The 19,688-nt window shown below is 45.9% G+C and overlaps 1 long non-coding RNA gene and 1 other non-coding gene across 2 annotated transcripts; one reads left to right on the top strand and one right to left on the bottom strand.

The window, feature by feature from the left end:
* Window positions 1-689: 689 nt before the first annotated feature.
* TRNAH-GUG lies at window positions 690-761 on the bottom strand. The gene has a single exon. It is a non-coding gene; the product is annotated as a tRNA-His (tRNA).
* Window positions 762-1,191: 430 nt separating this feature from the next.
* On the top strand, window positions 1,192-5,102 carry LOC120655670. The gene is made up of 2 exons (XR_005667689.1): window positions 1,192-1,224; window positions 4,849-5,102. It is a non-coding gene; the product is annotated as an uncharacterized LOC120655670 (long non-coding RNA).
* The last annotated feature ends 14,586 nt before the right edge of the window (window positions 5,103-19,688 follow it).

Here is a 19,688-nt window from a genome sequence, read left to right on the forward strand (position 1 = left end):
CACTCTTTGTTTAGCGTTTAGACCATTTAAACGGTGTTTAAATGAAGTCAAACAGCCTAAATGGTTACATATAGTAACACTAAAATATACATATTTATGTACATAAATATTAAATATTTTAAAAAATCTACATATATTTGCACATGTAAAAGGTAAGTATCCTACTAAATAATCTTTTTGGAAGAAATTTAAATCCCACAACACTTTATATACTTACAATGCTAATTAGTTTGGTGTTTTTAATCATCAATTAGTTCGGTGTTGATTGTTGTAGTTGTAATCCTTCTATTGATATATTATAAATTATAAATGATCATTTAGCTCATTTAACAGGTTTAACTTGATTTTTTAATGGTTTTTAATGATTTAAATGGTTCAACTGTTTAATTTATTGTTTAGGGCCTAAATAACATGGATAACCTACGTTTAGGCAAATGAAACCCAAAGTTGACCCAAAATTTAGAGGTGCAAAAGGTGGCAACGGAGGAAAAAAAATAAAGGGAGTGCATTTTTCACTAGTAACACTTACTCCTATGATACAGAGAACAACATTGACTGACACATTAAAGGGTACAGAACCACAGTCCACAAAGCAGAGGTAGGTCAGCAAATCTTAACCGGGTCAAAAGTTCAAAAAATATGGAATGAACTCAAGATGAAGGAAAAACAAAACATAAAAAATCAAACTGTGTGGCTGCTGGGATTCGAGCCCAGGTCTCCACGGCCACAACGTGGAATTCTCACCACTAAACTACAGCCACATTTTGTCCCTTCTCGGTAAGACAACAATTTTGTACAGGTCGCATCGGCTCATTGCCTCTGTCGATCTGGAGTGGTTTTTGCGAAGCTTCGCGTGGAACAGGAGAAACCCCCAAATCTCAGCAATCTCTCTCCCCAGTGCCGCCGACGATGGCGCAGCAGAAGCACCAGCCAGCCGCCGGCTCGGGCATCCTCGATGCCGTCCCGCTCTTCGTCGTCGTCCTCCTCGCCGCCCACGTCCTGGCCCTCGTGCGCCTCCCGCTCGCTTTCTTCTTCTTCGTTCCCCGCCGCCCCTCTCCCGCACACTTTGTCGCTTAATCCTTAACAGATCCCGACCCCTCACTCTCTCCTCGCTGTCTGCAGGTGTTCTGGATGTACAAATTGGCCTCCGAGAAGCAGCCACCCCGAAGGAAGACGCAGTGACGCCTGCCGATCCACGCATCGCTGGCTTGCCTCTTGGGCCCGGTAAGATTCGTTCCTGAAATCGACCGCCTGCGCAGATGGGATAATTTGTTTCTGGTTGGGTTTGGTATGCATCTCCTGAAATCCATGAGCATGATCATTTTGCTGGAGTAATTACATGGCCAAGAGAAGCGATTTATTATCTTGGAATCTGAGTGCTTTTTGGTGGCAATGCTGACCATAGCTGAATTTCTACAGTTGTTAATGCATTGGGGGAAAGAAAGAATTTTTTTTTAGGAAACATGGTATTAACATTGTTGGTGCTGGGTGCTGCTGCAAGGTGCAGCAGCTCAGTGATGCTTACTAACTCTACGAGACAACGTGCAGCAGCAGCTCAGTGATGCGTATTAACTCAAGCAGACAATAAGGGTAAAAAAGTTACCTAGTTGTTCAGTGCTTAGATAATGAGGATTAATTTGAAGACTGTGGTGGTGGTTGATTGCAGGCTGCAGCGGTGGCATGTATGGCATTCTTTGTTTGTTACTACCGGCCTTGTTCATCCAATCTAGCCTTTAACCTTTTAATCTTTTACTGTCATATATTGTTGCATTCCCAACAAAAAAAAGGAAGTCAGAGCATATAAGTACTTTTATATGGTAGCCACCATTGTTCTTGCTTATCTTTTATTTCAATTACCACTAAGGAATACAAAATCAATCTCTGAATCATTCTCTGTGCTAGACAGGTTTCATTTACCTGCACATACTTATTATGGCATTTCAATTGCACTCCCTTTTATGGTAATCTGCTAAAATGCCCTACTACTACTAGTAACTACCAGTGGATGATATTGATAATGGACAATGTCTTCAAGTGTCACGGTAGCAATGGTGCCATTTATGTTGTTGATAAGTACGTCAAGGTTACACCTTCGTTACGTTGAAGATAGAAGCATAATCTAGAAAGTATTTTGTGTTTAAACCACAGATTGTGGACTGTGGTTTCAGTTAAAACATGTAATTTATAACCAACATGAAGAGAAGCATCTATGATCAAAACCTTCGGTACTATAATCATGTTGAAGTTAAAATATTCAAATTTGAGTCCAGTCTCTTTTACAAATGTTGGAGTGGAGTAGGTTAACATTGAATATGCATGAAGAGGGATCTGTTTGCACTGTGAAAACAACATTGATTATGCATGAAGAGGGAGTGAGTAGGGGTTTGAAAATAATATTGAATATGCTTGTTCATAGATTAGAGAGTTTGGGTAATAACTTGGGTGTCAGGTGTTACTAACACAAATTTGAGGACGCGCCAAAGGACATTCTCATTTGAGAAAAGTCACATTGATGGTTGCTGAAAATATCCTACGCAGTCTTAATGAGCTAGTGCAAAGTGACAGCTGAAAATGTTTATTTAGGTCAACAACTGACAAATGTTGCTCCAATGTGATGCCCAAACTTTAGAACTCAGCATCTTAGAGAAAAAAAACTTAATCTTGATTATGTTCTTAGATGTGTGACACTCATACAAGTTTTGCTCTTTGATGTGGTTTTAAAGATCGTATACATGTGGGTTTCCCATGATATACTTGTTCCGATTTCTATTTTCTACTAATTTTTATGGCAAAGGCATAGAAAATGTGATATTTTCATATTTCCTTGGAGCTTCATAAAAAGGCAAGGTGTTTGCCTAACTCATTTCATTCCTACTTGCAGCTACGTCTACTCATAGGCAATGAAATGTTATAATTAAGCATCAAAATTTTCTTCATTTGTCATACAGTAATCAGTGAATTGGCATCATCTTTCTCTGTTTCGATTCTTAGCACGTGAATGAATCTGAATAGGAAATGTTGATGCTTTTTTCTGCACATTTTTTTAATAAACAGTGGCATATCTAGTTGCCCTACATGTTCTGATGTACAAATGATACTTTTTGTGGTTCAGCTCCTTGAAACACATAATCTGTTTCAAAGGACTTAACACGTCTTAAGCCATCAATCCTTGCCCAAGTAGGCTGGTACACTATGTAGTCGAAACTTTCATTATATATATTCCATGATTAACGATAAAAGTTTTGCTTGCTTGTGTTTTCTTAAATCTTAAATTTGTTTTTTCATCCACAAATGCTTCATATGGAAATGGTAGCATGCCCTTTTTCTTGTCAAGTAATTTCTTCTTTAGCCTTTAGGTGATTGAGTCTGTGCCGTTGTGTACAAGACATGTTTATAAATATTTTTTCAACATGTTTCAACATTCACAAAGGCACACACACACAACTTGGACAAATGCACCTCCACACCTAGTAACACATGTTAATGAGTGATATTCGTGTACAACATGGACCTGCATACTTTGTTTTGGGCCCATTGCGTTTTTGCCACTACTTTGAACCATTATTGTTAATGTGCGACTGTAAAAACTCAAATTGTAGATTTGACACTGGAAATCCTGGCCAACAGTGACACCTGGACTGCCAAATTTGGTTAACACTGTACAGTTGACCCAGATATCCCCAACCTCTGCCCCTCTCATCCCAGTATCCACCACACATGGCTGCCAGTCATACCACACCGCATGCCTCCTGCACGCCATTAGATCCTTTGGCAGCTCCTTGCTCCTAGTTGCAAATCTACTGTATCTGGCCCTCCCCGCCACACAGATCTGATCTGCCCAAGATTACATTCCAAGCCATCAACATAGTCAATGAGCTCTTCTGCAGACTTCCTGTCCATGGTGCCTGCCAACCTCAAAATTTGCTGCCTTGCACCGGGAACACCCTCCACTATCTTCAGTTTTCGCCTCTGAGACACCACTGTTGGGATCTTGTTCCCTGTCCACACCTGGTGTTGTACTGCACTGTGTCCATGCCCCTATCTCACTGCTACCCAAAACAGCACCTCGAGGTTTGCTTTCATGTGCAACTGATGTTCCTGTTTGGTTAGCTCAATTGCAGCAGTATCATCTCTTGATTTGTTGATTCATGGGCTTTGTTCATCCCAATTGCTCCTTTTGCACATCAATTGGCTTGCTGCTAGGAAGGATTGCAATGTGGTTCATCTTCTTAGGCTGCGATCTGTGCTGTGTATGTCTGTTAGAGCATTCCTAGAACCCAGCAAGGCGACCACCAGCATCAATGCGATTGCGATCTTGGGATTCCTCTCTGCTGCCGGCCATGGGCTCAAGCTGGACGCTGCCATCCTTGCCTCCCTCCTCAGTCAAGCTGTTGAGCAGCAGCGGATGGCATGGTGTAGAAGCTGGGTAGCAGCCACAGGTAGGTGGAGGGTGGGAGATCTTGGTCGCAGGAATTGGCAATGGGTGGTCGAGCTCCTCTGCAAGCTTAGGGGCGGGTGTGTGGCTGTTGATCTAGTTTGATAGAGCAGAAAGCAAGCAGAGAGGATAGGGGTGGGTATTGTGTGTATATTTTTCTTTTATTTTGTGTAGGAAATCAAGTTGAAGTAACCGGCTGGCTCAAAACATGGTCAAATAGAGCTGAAATATAGACATTTCAGTAGAAAATTTGCAATTCAAGCTTTTTATAGTGGCAAATTCATGATATTATTTCTTTTCCTTTTTTTTTGCCTGAACCCTCTTTTTGCTAAAGTACCTACTATTTTGTAGGCCTGCTTACCATTAATTTTCCTGTGCCACTAATTCTAATTTTGCTCCGCTCATGGTTGTAGGTCGGATTTTTGAGACAAAAGCAATCCTCCAGAAGGTTTAGGTTGTTCATTGTTCAGAGATTACGGTTACATATTGGAGTTTAGTCTATCATTCGCTCTTGTCTTTTGTATGATAAATAAACGTTTCTAGCATGTGTTTTGACGGAATTATAAGTGGCTAACTTCTTTCAGATCATGCTTTCATCGCTTGCCATAGTGTAACCAAATGGTTGAGGTTGACATTTGAACTTGCTAGCATTCTATCTATCTGTCTATACTATGCGCCATCCAATCCTTTCTGTCGCAGTCGCTCCATCGACTACGCCCTTGCGATCAGATTCTGACCACACGTGATCCTTATATGCGTCTTCAACTCTCATTAGTTCAAATATTTGTACATTTCTCTAAAATGTGATTATATATATTTTGAAGTTGTATAAATATTTGAACTAGATATACTTGGGGGTGCATCTAAGGATTGCCGATTTGCATCTCTAATCGGTTCAACAAATTACGCTGCATTACATCATGACGCAGAGGCCGGGCTGTTGACCTCGCCTCCCTAACCTTGACGTAGCCGTGTGGCAGTTTGCGTCGCTCGCCTGCTCCCACCAAATGCCGGCGCGGCTGCTCATACGGTGCTTCAGTGGTTGGGATCACATGTGTGAGGAGTATCACGAACGGAAGTAATTACCCAGTACAACTCAGGATGCAATTGGGTCGGTAATAGGTCAACCAGTTGTATGCATGCATACCCATTAAGCTTACTTTCGTTTTTGTGTTGGCCCCCCGATGGGTCAACAAAAAACGGCGATTTCTATTCATCGCGCGCGAAACACTGCAGGTGGCCCCGTGCCGCACTGTGCTTCTTCTTTCTCTCGATCTCACGATGGTGATGGCCGCGGGGTTGGGGAAGGGGGTGGCCGGGGTCTGAGGGTGGTGGGTGGGGGCTTGGGGGGGGGGGGGTCGGCGGCGGCCGGGTGGTGGCGCGTAGCGGCGGCCTTTAGGTTCTGGGTTGCCGGGGTCCGAGACGGCTCCATGGCCTCAGGCTATAGAAGACGAGAGGGCCAAGGGCGGTGGAGGACGGGTGGTGACGATGGATCGGCCAGCGGAGAGCGAGGTGGCGCTCCCGCGCTGCCGGTCAGGCAGGGTAGGAGCCCCAGTGGGCGGGGACCGGCGGCGGGGGTGAGATGGTGGACAGACGGCGGCGTGGCGTGTTTGGTTAGGGTTGGTGGCGGCGGCGGTGGGGGGCGGTGGCGGCCGTCGGAGCCGAGAGAGGCACTGGTTGTGACGCGCGTGCAATTCCTCGCATGTGGGAGGAATAGATGCCCCCACCAAAAACATCACCCTCCACCTCTGCTTCGTCCGTAGCTCCTCTAAGCCTGTGCCTGCCATACGCTGCGTCTATCCGCAGACAAATTAAAGCAGCCGACCACTAGCGTGGCTCCATCCGTCGACCTCTGATCCTCTCCACCTCTACTAGCTATTGCTACAATTCCGCCGATGCAGTCAGTAATTGCCTCGATGGAGAACCTCACTGTCCAGGTGTGGCTGCGAGCACGAGGCAGCACATCGAGGGCCGGATCTCCTTGTAATTTCACTAGCGTTGGATAATGATTCTCGGCGAGAGGGCAGACTCACGCCTTCTTCAGTTTTGACTCACGTCTGCTTTTTTGTTTGGGTAACCCACTAACCCACATGGTTAGGCCCAAAATAGTACTGAAAATTTATGAGTTGGCTCTATAGAGTTTTAAAACCATTTCTTGTTGATTGGGTTTTGGGTTACTGGATCGACCAAGCCCAACGGGTATTGATAATTTACGGTCAACCGTACGGGAGGCTCCCGTACGGTCGATTTTCCGGCCGTTGTTTTTTTTTTTCCATTTATAGAAATTTTTTTGTCGTTTTGTGATAAATTTTTTTCTGAAAAAATTTTCAAAGGGAAAAAATGAGGATGCGAAAAAAATTTGACGAGAAAAAGTTTGGGAAAAAATTTTCAAAGAACAAACAAAAAATTTTAAGGAGAAAACTTTTACATTAAAAAATGAAAAAAAATTTGAAATTTTTTTTTGCATCCAAACGAAAAGAAAAAAGGCTCTGAAAAAAATCATCCAAAAATCAGAAAAGAAAATTCAGAAAAAAAATGAAAAAATACGCGCGGCGTTGCCTCCCCGCTGCCCCGCCCCGGGCGCGGATCCGGCGCCGCTGGCCGCGGCCACCGCGGAGGGGTGTGGAGGTACGGCACGCGGAGGGAGCCGCCGGAGGGAGGCGGAGGGAGACGCCGGAGGGAGGCCGAGGGAGCTGTCGAAGGGAGCTCAGGAGGTGGGTCAGCGGCGGCGCGCGCGCGGGGAGAGCTTGCGGCGGCCCAGGAGAGCGCGTCCGTGCGCGGAGGCGGAGGGAGACGCCGAAGGGAGGCCGAGGGAGCTGCCGGAGGGAGCCCAGGAGGTGGGTCGGCGGCGGTGCGCGCGCGGGGAGAGCTTGCGGCGGCCCAGTAGAGCGCGTCCGCACGCGGCGCGCGGCGGTGGGGAGCGGCTGCGGGGGAGGCGCCGCCCGGAGGGCCGCTCAGACCGTCCCGCTAGATCTATCGAGAGGAAAGGGTGGGGAGAGGAAGGGGAACGGGGGGAGGGGGAGGCTGCGGGGAAAAAAGGGAAGGAAATGAGAAGAGGAGGGAGGAACGCGGAAGGGGTAGACGGGGATGGCGTGCTCAGTCCATCGTAAGTTGGTGAGTGTGCGGTCAACCGTAGATTCAGCATCGCGAAGCCCAACCTGCATCTTGAAGTACAGCTCCAGAGTCATAGCTCTAAGTTGGATCTGTAGTTTGTGTATTACCAGAGTGCTTGCGTGTGCTTAGACCAATAACAGTGTGCAGTGTCATCATTGCCACGTCAAGTTGATATTGGAATGCAACCATCCCCAAAATATACCGCTTCATAGGTAAGTTGTCTCATTTAATTATTTATTGGCATTATAATTAAATATGCTATGTGATCAATAGAAGTTGATGAATGTTTGTTGATGAGTGAAGTTTCATGCTAGTTTCATAGCTTTTGGTAGCTGTGTACATCAAGTTTCATCATCATAAAATTCTATTCTTCTCTTTCCTCTTAAGTTGCATGTCATGTCATCATTTTTGATTATGTGATATATCATTTAGTGAGAATGAAATTCACATAACACTTATATTAGCTTTATTATCACCGCACCTGCGCGCAAGCAATAACTATAGTAAATTTTGCTTGCTGGCAAGGCGGAGGATCCGGTGTGGTGAGGATCCGCGGACACCAATATAGACGTCATGGTTTCTGGTCTGCTATTGTCGAGAAAAATAAGACGCGTTTTCCTGCCAGATGAACTATTACTGGACCAGAATTTTTTTATTTTTATATTTTTTTCGTCGATTTATCAAAAATATATGTGGCTATATTTTTTTTCAAAAATGTCACCCTGCCGCCGGTTGGTTTGGCGGTAAGGAGTTACCGCCGGTTCATCCGGCGGTAAGGTCCTTGGCCCACGGCCCATGGAACATACCGCCGGTTCAAACGGCGGTAGCTCCTTACCGCCAAACCAACCGGCGGTAAGTGCTACCGCCGCGCTGTAGCCCGGCTATAGCTGGCGGTGCCCTACCGCCGTTTTAAACGGCGGTAAGTGTTCCCATAATTTTTTTAATTGTTTTATACGCTTTCACTGCTATAATTTTTATATTTAATTGTTTTATAAGCTTTCACTGTTATAAATAATTGTATAATTATTTTAAAGACTACCTGAACTGTAATTATTATCTTTACATTTAGATTAGGGAAATATTTTTTAAAAATTTATACAAATTAGATTTAACTCTAATAGTCTGTGAAATTTTTTTGTCATGAGATATTTATGAGTTTCAATTACCATTTCGATGTATTGTCACCTTGCATCAGATTCTTCTGCACCCCCACTATAATTAAAAATATTGGAGTACTTACCGCCGTTTCAAACGGCGATAGACATGCGTGAACCATGCCTATAGACCAAATAGCTCCATCTATAAATAAAACATCGCCCCATCTCATATGAAGTCAGTAGCCATCTCATACGGAGTTTTTAGCCATCCACGCACGGCCACCATGTCTTCCTCTGGTTCTACCTATATTCCGTGGAACAAAATTAGAGAACCTGTGCCTCAAGGAGTGCAGGTTCCAATGTGCTTCTGCAGTTCGTTGTGCAAGCTGATGGAGTCCAAAGTTTTGGGCGATGACTTCGGCACGAGGTTCTTCATGTGTGAGAACTACGAGTTCGATCCGCCAAAGCGCTACGGCAAGGACAAAGCGAAGGTGTCACCTCGCACTATCTAGTTTGCGCCTTCGGAGTTCAGTATGTTAATTCTAACTCGGCTTGGAAATAGAGTTCACCACCTCTTTGTGATTTCATACAGTGACTGGACACGGAGTAATCGACCGAAGCTAAGGAACACGTTGAGCGCCAAGCAAGGTGGGCTGCGGGAAGGTGGCAGCGAATGCTGCAAGAGGAAAAAATGGAGGAGAAGCGCAAGAAAGATAAAGAAGAGATCGAGAAGAGGTTCGCAGAAGTGGAACGTCGGCAGGCGGAGGAGCGTGAAGCTGATAGGGAGAGGAAGCGAGAGAGGGCCCGCCGTGCTAAGGAGGCGGGACCCGAGGCTATTAGGAAGGGGAAGTATCCTCGGTGCACTCAGTAGATGAATATCATGTAATATTCGAATTTCATATTCCCTAAGGCATGTTAGGTCTAGATGGAGCACGACGTTAGCGTGTTCCATGTACATGCTAGTGCAATTGTTATTGTAATTTCAATGTCAAATTTATCGGCATTGTGTAATTTGTACTAGCTGCAACTAAATTATTCAGAAGCATTGCCCTACAAATAAACTTTTCAGACCGACGCGATGACAACTCCATTGGCATATATCGGCCAGTACACACAATAAAAACAATGAAAACAATAACCGTTCAAACATTGAACACAAATTAAATAGTGGTCCACACAATTCAACGCACAGAACACATGACATGGCATGTCAGGACCTGTTGCAAACTACGGTAACAAGGTCCAATACTAAAACTAACATGCCTTAGGTAATTCGAACAAACGTTACATTATTTATTCAGACGAAGCAGTACAACATCAATCATTTACGGGCAGTACCGTTATCACGTCCCGCGATGTCTGGTTTTGCACGCTCGCCTTTGCGTAAATCTTCATTCACCTTCTTTAACCACTCCATATATTGCTGATCACGATGAGTGATCCACGTGTCAATCCACTCATGAAAATGACACCAATGAGTATGCGTGTCATCACCAGCGTACTTTTACAAACAAGAAACGATTTAAAGTTAATAAAAATAATAAAAGCATATTTACAAATTAATCTATACCTGTGATGTTGCACCTCTTTTTTGGACTTCCTCGATATTCTTGCAACACCAATACCTCTGGCCAAAAGTCTCGTAATCACGAGATATGTTCGGAACACAACGCATTTGGCAATAGCAATCGGGTGGCTCTACACCTTTCGGCCATACATTGCAATCTGTAATACATTTATTGGGATCGTTAGGAGAAGGTCCTAAATTAGCCTCCATTTCCCGACGGAAAGCTGCCCGGGAGAATGAGGAGCTCATAGCTGTTTGGTTGGGCTAATTAAAAAAAGTGGAAATTGAATTGCAAGTGTGTGCTCTCAGGAACCACAAGGTGCTCTTTTATAGACGCAGGGCTGCTTGCATGTCCAATCACTTTGAACACAGATATTACCTCTCACTGCTCCACGGTCGTCCACGGTTCTGCACTCGCAAGCTCCAGAGTGCGCACTCATTCCACTAAAAACAACAACAGGACCTCTCACTGCTCGTACCAACTGTATTCGCACGCTCCACAGCGTTCACTGCTACAACTTTAAACACGGATTATTGCATCGACCTACTCATCGCATCGCCCACTTTAAACTCATCGTACTGTCACTGCATCGACCTACTCGTGATTATTGCACTGCCCTGACACATCCCATCGTCCGGAACACTCCACGGTACCGGCGTAATCGTCAAAATGTTAACCATAGGAATTACATTATAATACAATGTTAATGAAACACACAGCAGAAATGCAGTGGCATAGCAAAACCCGTTGCAACTACGGTAAACAGATTTTGATCTAAGCTAACATGCCTTAGGTAATTTAAAAAAACCCAACAAATACAACGATGCAACATGTCACTTGGACTAGGTAGTCCTAATATCCGTACCCCCACGTAGCAAACTGCGTTGAGCCTTCTCCGCAGTATCCACCCATTGCAGGTTGCGCAGGCGGTGGTGCCGGAGGGCTAGGGCCCTTATTCTTGTGACAAGGGCAGTTGCAGTAAGGAATAGTGCATGGTTCATCTTGTGAAGCGGCAGCATTGCTGTTATCATCATATTCGCCGTCTTTGTTACTCTCGCTTATTTCCTCGTAATGGTTCACCTTGCACTCCAGATCAAATATCTTAATCTGGAGGTACTCGATGAACTCCTGAACAGAATCAATTGGTGCAGGATCGACCCACCTGGTAAACCCACAGTTTTCTGGAGCATCTGAAGACTGCAAAACAAATTTCATGTAAGGTGTCTCAATGAATAAAGAAATAAAACAAGCGAGCATTACCCATGCGTGAGGGCATTTGAAGAAACGCCGACCGCCATCCATCCCGTCGGTACACATCTGCACTAAGCAGTCCTCACCATGTCTGCATTTTGGCCACGTTTCTCTACGGTTATCGTATTGTCGAAGAGGAGTTTCATTGGTAAATTCACTCTTGTGTTGTGGCGGAAACTCAAACACTGGTTCTGGAAAGGAATCGGGTACAAGAGGCCCCTCCCATATTATGGGGTCTCCCTTTCTTCCCCCTTTTCCTTTGCCAAAACCGTAGTAATTCTTTTCGCTAGACCCACCTCCAGACATTGGGTATACAATGAGCTTTGGTGTTTGAGTGTTGCTGGGAGCTCACAAGCTTGTGAGTATTTATAGGCGCACAAAGATCTGATACTCGTAGTGTGGAGTGTAAATGCACATGAAAAGCCTACTGTATTCGCACGCTCCACAGCGCTCACTCGTACCACTTTAAACACGGACACGATCTCTCGTTGCTCTTGATTTGTACCCTCGCACGCTCAACACCGATCACTGCTCCCACTTTAAACAACGACACGACATCTCACTGCTCATGACTTCAGCACTTTCACGTTCGACAGCGCTCACTCGTGATTATTACACTGCCCCGATTCCACCTATAATAGAAAGCTTGAGCGATTCAATGCTAAATGGTAGGTTAAAAAATGATTAATTATTAACAAAACTATTTATTCGGTACCTGTGGACGTGGGCCTCCACTGAGTGCACAATCGGGACCGGGGTCTGCTGGTAGAGACCGAACTGCCTCTAGGTCGAACTGGAACCGTGGAGCCCTGTTCCTAGGTCGACGTGCAGGGTCGGCCATATCTCCCTCCACAGGTCGCGCAATCGGGAGAAGACCTGAAGCGCGTAACCTGCATCGCGAAAATGAAAATCAAGTTAGAACAAACGGTTAAGGAAACAACTTAAATATGTGACAAATGTAATCCGTACCTAGGAACCCAGCGACGGTGTATCGGCATCGTCGACATGGGCACACGAGCCCGAAACGTCCCTAAGCTGATGCCACGGACCGCAGACATGTACGACCGGTGGTGCTTGTCGACGAAAGCATCTAGCAACTCAGGGGTAGCTCCTTCCTCGTGCGCCATACCTGTATAATGAGATTTATTACAAATAATTTCAGAACATAAATAACAATATTAAGCATAATAACATTAACGTAAAAAAATACTAAATAAAATTTCAGAACATAAATTAAGTAATACAACAAATTTTTAATAAAATACTAAATAAAACATAACGTAATAAACTTATAAATGATGCACAACAAATTACATATCATATAACTTCAAATTCCAATTACAGCAATAAAGTTGAACATATATTTGGGGCACATATTACAACAAATATTCGTACGCCAAGACGAAATCAGTTTACGACATATTAGTTCGTAATATTACACAATTTAACATCGAACATGATTGAATAGCGAATGACACAAATGACAATCGTCATCGATCACATAAGGCCATCGTTGTTAGGACGGCGGCCACGACGACCCGTTGCCTGTAGTGCCGGATTTGGAGCAGCCTCAGATGGGCCCGCTCGATCTGTGCGGCCACCGTAACTCAATGCCGTACAGTACTTGTACGTATGACCCGTCTCATGGCAGTTCGAGCAGAGGCGGACATCTCGACCAGCCTCCGATCGATCCATGTTATTTCTAATGCGTTTCTTCTTGCGTCGGCCCACCCCTTGAAACATTTCTGGATCTGGATCAGGAATGTAAGTTGCATTGTGTCTAGGATCAGTTATGAAGTCTCCAAGGATGCGAAACCCATATATCTCGTGCCTCCAAGTCATCCAAATAGTTTCCTTCATGAAGTAATTTGAGACATACATATGAGCCTGTAATCCACCAGCTTCAAAACAAGCAGCAATGACATGTGTGCACGGCAGGTGCAACAGCTTTGGCTTATGACATGAGCAAATACAAGCATCAGGACGGAGAACACACTCTTGCACATGCTTCTCACGCCGGCCCCCCATTCGGCCTTTGTCCCTACACATCACCTCGTACCAACGTTCCATAGAGCCAACTGGAGTCACCCGATGTAAACGGGCCTTTTTGAAAGCTTCCTCCATATGCTCCGTAATTTTGTATCCGTAAACTTTGCAATTATCAACCATATCTTTCTGTGCCACAGCGTAACGGTCCCTGAAGTACTCGCAAGTGCGATATAAGAAGAACTCCACGATCCCAACAAGTGGCAATGATCTTACCCCACACAGCACCCAATTGTATACCTCGGCTAGGTTCGTAGTCATTAAACCGTACCTAGCACCTCCTTCATCAAACAGTAAAGCCCATTTCTCTTTTGGTTCATGCTCAATCCACTCAGAGAATGTCTTAATTGCCTTTCTCCTTTTGCGCCTGACATTCGGACCGTCCAAGCCCACATCTTCAAGCGAGACCTGGTCGTCGTCCTCTGTATTGACAGACCTCTTCGCTAGCTCCGCCGTTTGCTTTTTTGTTAGCTCATCCAATTTTTTCCATAGGAAGTTGAATTTCCTTTGCTGATTCTAGCTGCATAACCGCTTGAATAGCTTCATAAGGATTTTGTTCTTGAACTGGGTATGAAAGTTTGCCCCCATATGCCTCATGCACCACCTACTCTTTAGGTCCGGCCAAAGTGCAGTCCTACTACGCTCAGTAGAACCATTCTGTATGTCATCGATTGCTTGTAATATACCTTTGTGCCGATCATGAATCAAACACACGTTCTCTACATCTTTGACAATCATCTGCTTCACCCTCTGCAAAAACCAATACCAAGTATCCCCTGATTCTTTCTCTACAAAGGCAATTGCCAAAGGCAACAATTGTCTGTTACCATCAGCTGCAACAACTGTGAGGATTGTGCCTTTATACCTTCCTATCAAAACTGTCCCATCTATACAAATGACTGGCCGGCAGTGCGGAAACGCCTCAATGCAAGCGCCCAAGGCCAAGAACGACCGTTGGAGTACCTGCTTTCCAGACTTCTGGGCACATGGATACGTTTTCAAGTCGTAGTAGCTACCAGGATTTCTAAGACAAATAGTGTGCAGCAATGCCGGTATATTGTGATAAGAAGCTTCATACGTCCCCCACCTCATCTGCAGCGCTTTCTGTTTCGCTCTGTAAGCTTTGTTGTAGCTAATTTTATATTTAAACTCCTCCTCAACAGCACAAATGATTGACTTAGGTTCATAACTAGGATTGTCCACGATCAAAGGGTACATGTAGTTAGCTATGAAACCTGCACTGAGGTTGCGGTGTTGTGGTTCTAATTGCTCAAGCAGGCATGTGTGCTCCACAATTTTTTTAACCTCCCAGAAATCCTGCCACTTGCCCATAGAAGCATACACCCTGAAAGGACATTCGCTTCTCACACAACGCACGTCATATGTTCTCGGACTGCTCTTGAGAACTTTGAACTGTCTTTGCAAAGAGAGAGTCGACCAACGTTTTATAGCTTCCTTCATGTTGTCACTGTTAGCATACACCGAACCGATGCATACCTCATTTTGCATGTACTCCCAAGACACCGCTTCACCTTCATTTACACTTAAATTTTGAAAATTCATAACCGGACCAATTGTGTGGGACATGATAATCTTCGTCGTCGTCATCATCATCATCCGAGGAGTCATCATTCATTGCATTGTGCTGTTCTTCACCCTCCCTCTGAAACTCTTCAACTATCTCTGGAATGTTTTCCCCTTCATCAGCCTAACCAGTTGCTTGACGAGGTTCGTGTGCAGCATGTCTATCATCTTCTAAAATCTCAAGTTCACCATCTTCTTCATGAGATTCATGCATCGTCTCAGTTTCTGCAGTTACTATATCTCCCTGGCCTTCATGATCCCCGCCCGTTTCAGTTCTAAAACTAATCTTCTCGAATGCTTGAACAAACAACACAAGCGGTAAGCCTCGGCTACTACTTATATTGACATAATTCCTCCAGTTTTGCGTCCCTTCAAGCGGCAATAGCTCCCAAAATACTGGTTCCCTTCGACTAACCACACTGCCATGACAGAGATCTCATGTTCATCTCGACTAAGACCGAAAGCTTTAAATAGCCAATTGGATATTGAAATCCAAGTTCTCTCTCTAGCTCGAGGTATTTTTTTGTGATCGAGCTAAACTCTGACAAATCTACCCCTTCAGGACCATATCTAACTTCTCTTGACCCATAGAACACTTGAAAATACAAATCATCTGACATGCCTGTCAATATTTACGACAATAATTACTCTTCCTTAGAATTTAATCAACGCTAAAAAATAATTCTGTTATTTTTGCATATATCTTAATTATTTCTTTATAATTTTTATTACTGACAACAATTTCTATTTTTCTGTAATATAATATTAATTAATACTATTTTTATGTGACAAATATGTCTGTTTGAACTCATTAATATTTTCAATTATATTCGTATGTAAACTAATATTTTCAATTACATGTTCTACGATTTTATATCGTAATAATTTATTTTCAAAACACTAATATTTCTATATATAAAAAAAATTACTACACATGAAACTATACTCAAATAATTACACGCTAAAAACTATTTCTAATTCTAATTCTAATCTACACAAAAAACTATATTCAAAAATACTAATATTTCTAATTCTAATCTACAAACTATTATTAATAAAATTAAAATTTGAAATGTACCTGCGCGCGCCGTCTCGGTGTGGCGGCACGCGGCCGGGAGAGCGCTGCGAGCGCCCGGCGCGCGTGCGGGAGCCGCGCGGGGGGCGGGCGGGCGGCGGCGCGGGGCAGCGCGCGGGCGGGCGGGCGGCGGCGCGGGGCAGCGCGCGGGCGGGCGGCGTCGCGGGCGGAGCGGGCGGGCGGCAGCGCTGGCGGCGCGGGCGAAGCGAGCGGGCGGCGGCGCTGGGGGACGCGCGCGCGGTTTAAAGGGCCTTACCGCCGGTTGAACAGGCGGTAGCTGCGTACCGCCGGATCATCCGGCGGTAGGTTCCACCTACCGCCGTTTCAACCGGAGGTAAGGCTCGGCCCACCAAGGCCCAGCTCGGAGCGATCCTACCGCCGGTTCATCCGGCGGTAACAACCTTCCGCCGGATGAACCGGCGGCTGGGTGACATTTTTGAAAATAAAAAACAAGACATATATTTTTGATAAATCGAAAAAAAAATAATAAAAAAAAACTCACTGGACCACGACCGCACTGGCCCATCTCAATCCATTAATCGCACGGCAACTTCAGCCCTCATCTATGCTCACACAGTGTTTTAGCTCTTAACTTGGCCATATATTAACATTCCTCCGCCGCTGCTTCCTGGTTGCCGCTACCACCAGGGGCGGAGCTAGAGATAAATAGAGGGGGTGCGGCACTTCATAATATAATGTATGAAACTAAGATAAACATGGTAGAAATCTAGAGATTATAGTGGTCAACGACATAGCTCCGCCACTGGCTACCACATCTAGTGGAAGCGAGCAAGCTCTAAACTAAAATTTACTTCCCGGCTATAAATTGCAGTGGGTTTAGGGATAATAATAGATCAGGATTTTAGTGATCTCTTCATAATCCAACTTGATTTTTATATTGTCGGTGTCCTGACCCGGCGGTCCGGACCCAACTAGTGATGATGTTGCGTGTTCCTCGTCCCAGATGTTGATGCAAGAGGCAATACAGTCACACACGGGTTTATCCTGGTTCCGGCCGTGGGGTCGTACGTCCAGCAAAAGGGGTGTGCGAGAGCACTGTACTGTCTTGCACCGGGAGTACCTGTAGTAGGGGGTACAAGCGAGGCGAGAGAGAGAGGGAAGCTCTCAGGTCTCTGCCGGAGGAGGAGTTGATTGAGGCTAGTGCCAATATCAGGGATCAGGAGAGCGTATGTGCTCCGTGAGTGGTGCTGAGTGTTTTGTTCTATCGGATGGGCCGACCCCCCGAAATAAAGCACGCCTCCTCCTTTTAAATACACAAGGAGGGACGGTGTATATGCACAGGGAGATCGCGGAAGTCGTCGTCTTCCCCCCGAATTGCGGGGGTGCAGTGGTCGAGCACTGTGGAAATTACACTGTGGGGTATGGCATCTGGCGTGGCAGTCGTCCTGGGCATCGTCCCTGGCCTGGCGGAGATCGCGCAGGCGTCCTGGCAGCTCCAGCGAGCGGCGTGGTCGTTGCTGTAGGGGGTACTGTCCTCCAGGCATGGCGTGGCGACGTTCCAAGGGTCCTGTTGGCCAGGGTCTTGTCCTGATCAAAGCCAGAGCCGCTCCCGAGGGTCGTGCCCATGCTGCTCGAGTGCTCCACGGAGGGGAAAGTCTGAAGGAGGTATGGGGAGTTGGCAGTACAGTAGCTGGAGCAGTGCCGAGCACGTCTTGCACTGCGTCGCAGGTTCCTGCAGTGTCGCTACAGCATCTGGAATGGCGGAGCAGTGACCGGAGTTGGCGGATGGGACTCCGGTCACAGCCACTGTGCGGAGTGGAGGCCTGACGCCGTCTGACCCGTGTGCTGTGGAAGAGTGGTTGGAATTTAACACCTCCGTACGGCGGGCAGGTGAGCGGAAGGGTCGTTTGTCCTTCCTGTCGAGGGGTGGCCTCGAGCGAGGCGGAGATCGCCCCGCGGGTTCGAGGGGGGTGCGGATGGGCCGCATATTAGGCTTCTTTGAGTCATTTCCTTTCTTCCAGATTGGGAAGAGGCTGTAGGTCTTCGTGGGCCCGGTTTGTCTAATATGTGTTTGTATTTTTAGGACGGTTTTAGTCTCATGACTAGGGTGCCCCTAATCATGGTACCTGACATATATATACTTTTAGTTAAAAATTATACTTATAAGATTAGTATCCAACTTTTTTAGAGACGTTCTTAGATCAACTAAGACTAAAATTTAAAACCTTACCACCCGGTAGGTGCCCTCGCCAGCGGTTAATCGGAAAGGCTTAGGAATTCTCATGTTTTTTTCAGATGGAAAATTCCATGCTGATCTCACCGGGGTTGGTACGCAGTTGCCATCCGGCCGAAGACACTTGGTCCCGCCGAAAGCGTCACTGCACGCGGGCCCACTCGACAGCGCCTTTACCAGCAACGTGCCTTCCTTGGATGGTAGCCATCTGTCCGCCCGTAGGATCGGACGCTCCCGCGGCCCCAACTTCCACATGCGTTTTAGGAATGCTAGGCTTGGCTCCTGGTGCAGCCGCTCGCTCAACTCAGGCGGCTTGTGAAGACTGGCTCCCTCAGCTTCAGCTCATTCTTTGCCCCAGTTCGCCGCGTTGTGCGGCTTCCGCCACCGACGCTGGCTGCCGCCACGTTCGTCCATCGCTGGCTCGGTGGCTCCCTCGCCCACCGGCATCGTCATCTCGGTCGTGCGCCAGCCGTTGCTTTACACTCACTGCGTTCGGCAGGTTGGAGCTGTAGGCTGGAGTTGGAATGGTGTGAGAAAAAAACACTGTTATCTGGTTGGAGCTGGAGACTGGAGCTGTAATGATGTGAGAAAGAAATACTGTAGAGCTGGAGCACCAGCCGAACAGCCGAACACGGTGATTGGTGGCAGAGCAGTGCGCACGGACCAGCGGAGCGGATCAGGATGGCAAGGAGTTTCGTTTCAAGAAAAGGATGGCAAAGGGTGAACAACGATCTGTTTCAAGAAAAGGATGGCAAAGGGTGAACAACGATCTGTGTGCGCCGCCGCCTGAGCCTTTCCCTCTGGTCACCGAGCTCTGCGTGCAGTGCAGGCATGCGGCATGCCTCAAACTTGAACCGCGCTCGGCCAGCAGTCCAGCACATGCTTGATAGAATTCCTGACCCAGAATGGTGGATGTAAATTATACTAAATCGTTCATTCATTATGGCATGGATGCTCTACAACACATGAGACTGTCTCTCGTAACTTGCAAAATGAAATCCAGACTTGCAAAATACAATGCATCATACATTTTAACTGACAGTGAACACTTCAATGAAAAGATTGAGAATATCCGATCCCTCAAAAAGAAAAGGATATTGAGAATACATTTAAACTGACAGTGAACACTTCAATGCTAACGGACAAATCAGAGGGCATCGAGGTGCATTGTGATCACATACCTACACCGCATCATGATCACTTGTTTTTTAAGAATCAAACGCATTTATACCAACTGCAGGCTCGTCAGCTTGTCTCGGCGGCAGCAACAACGTCGCCCTCCATGGCGGCCGTTTGGTATGTGGCAAACTCGATCATGTCCGGT

Source organism: Panicum virgatum, chromosome 1N, assembly GCF_016808335.1.
Source record: "Panicum virgatum strain AP13 chromosome 1N, P.virgatum_v5, whole genome shotgun sequence".
Lineage (NCBI taxonomy): Eukaryota > Viridiplantae > Streptophyta > Magnoliopsida > Poales > Poaceae > Panicum > Panicum virgatum.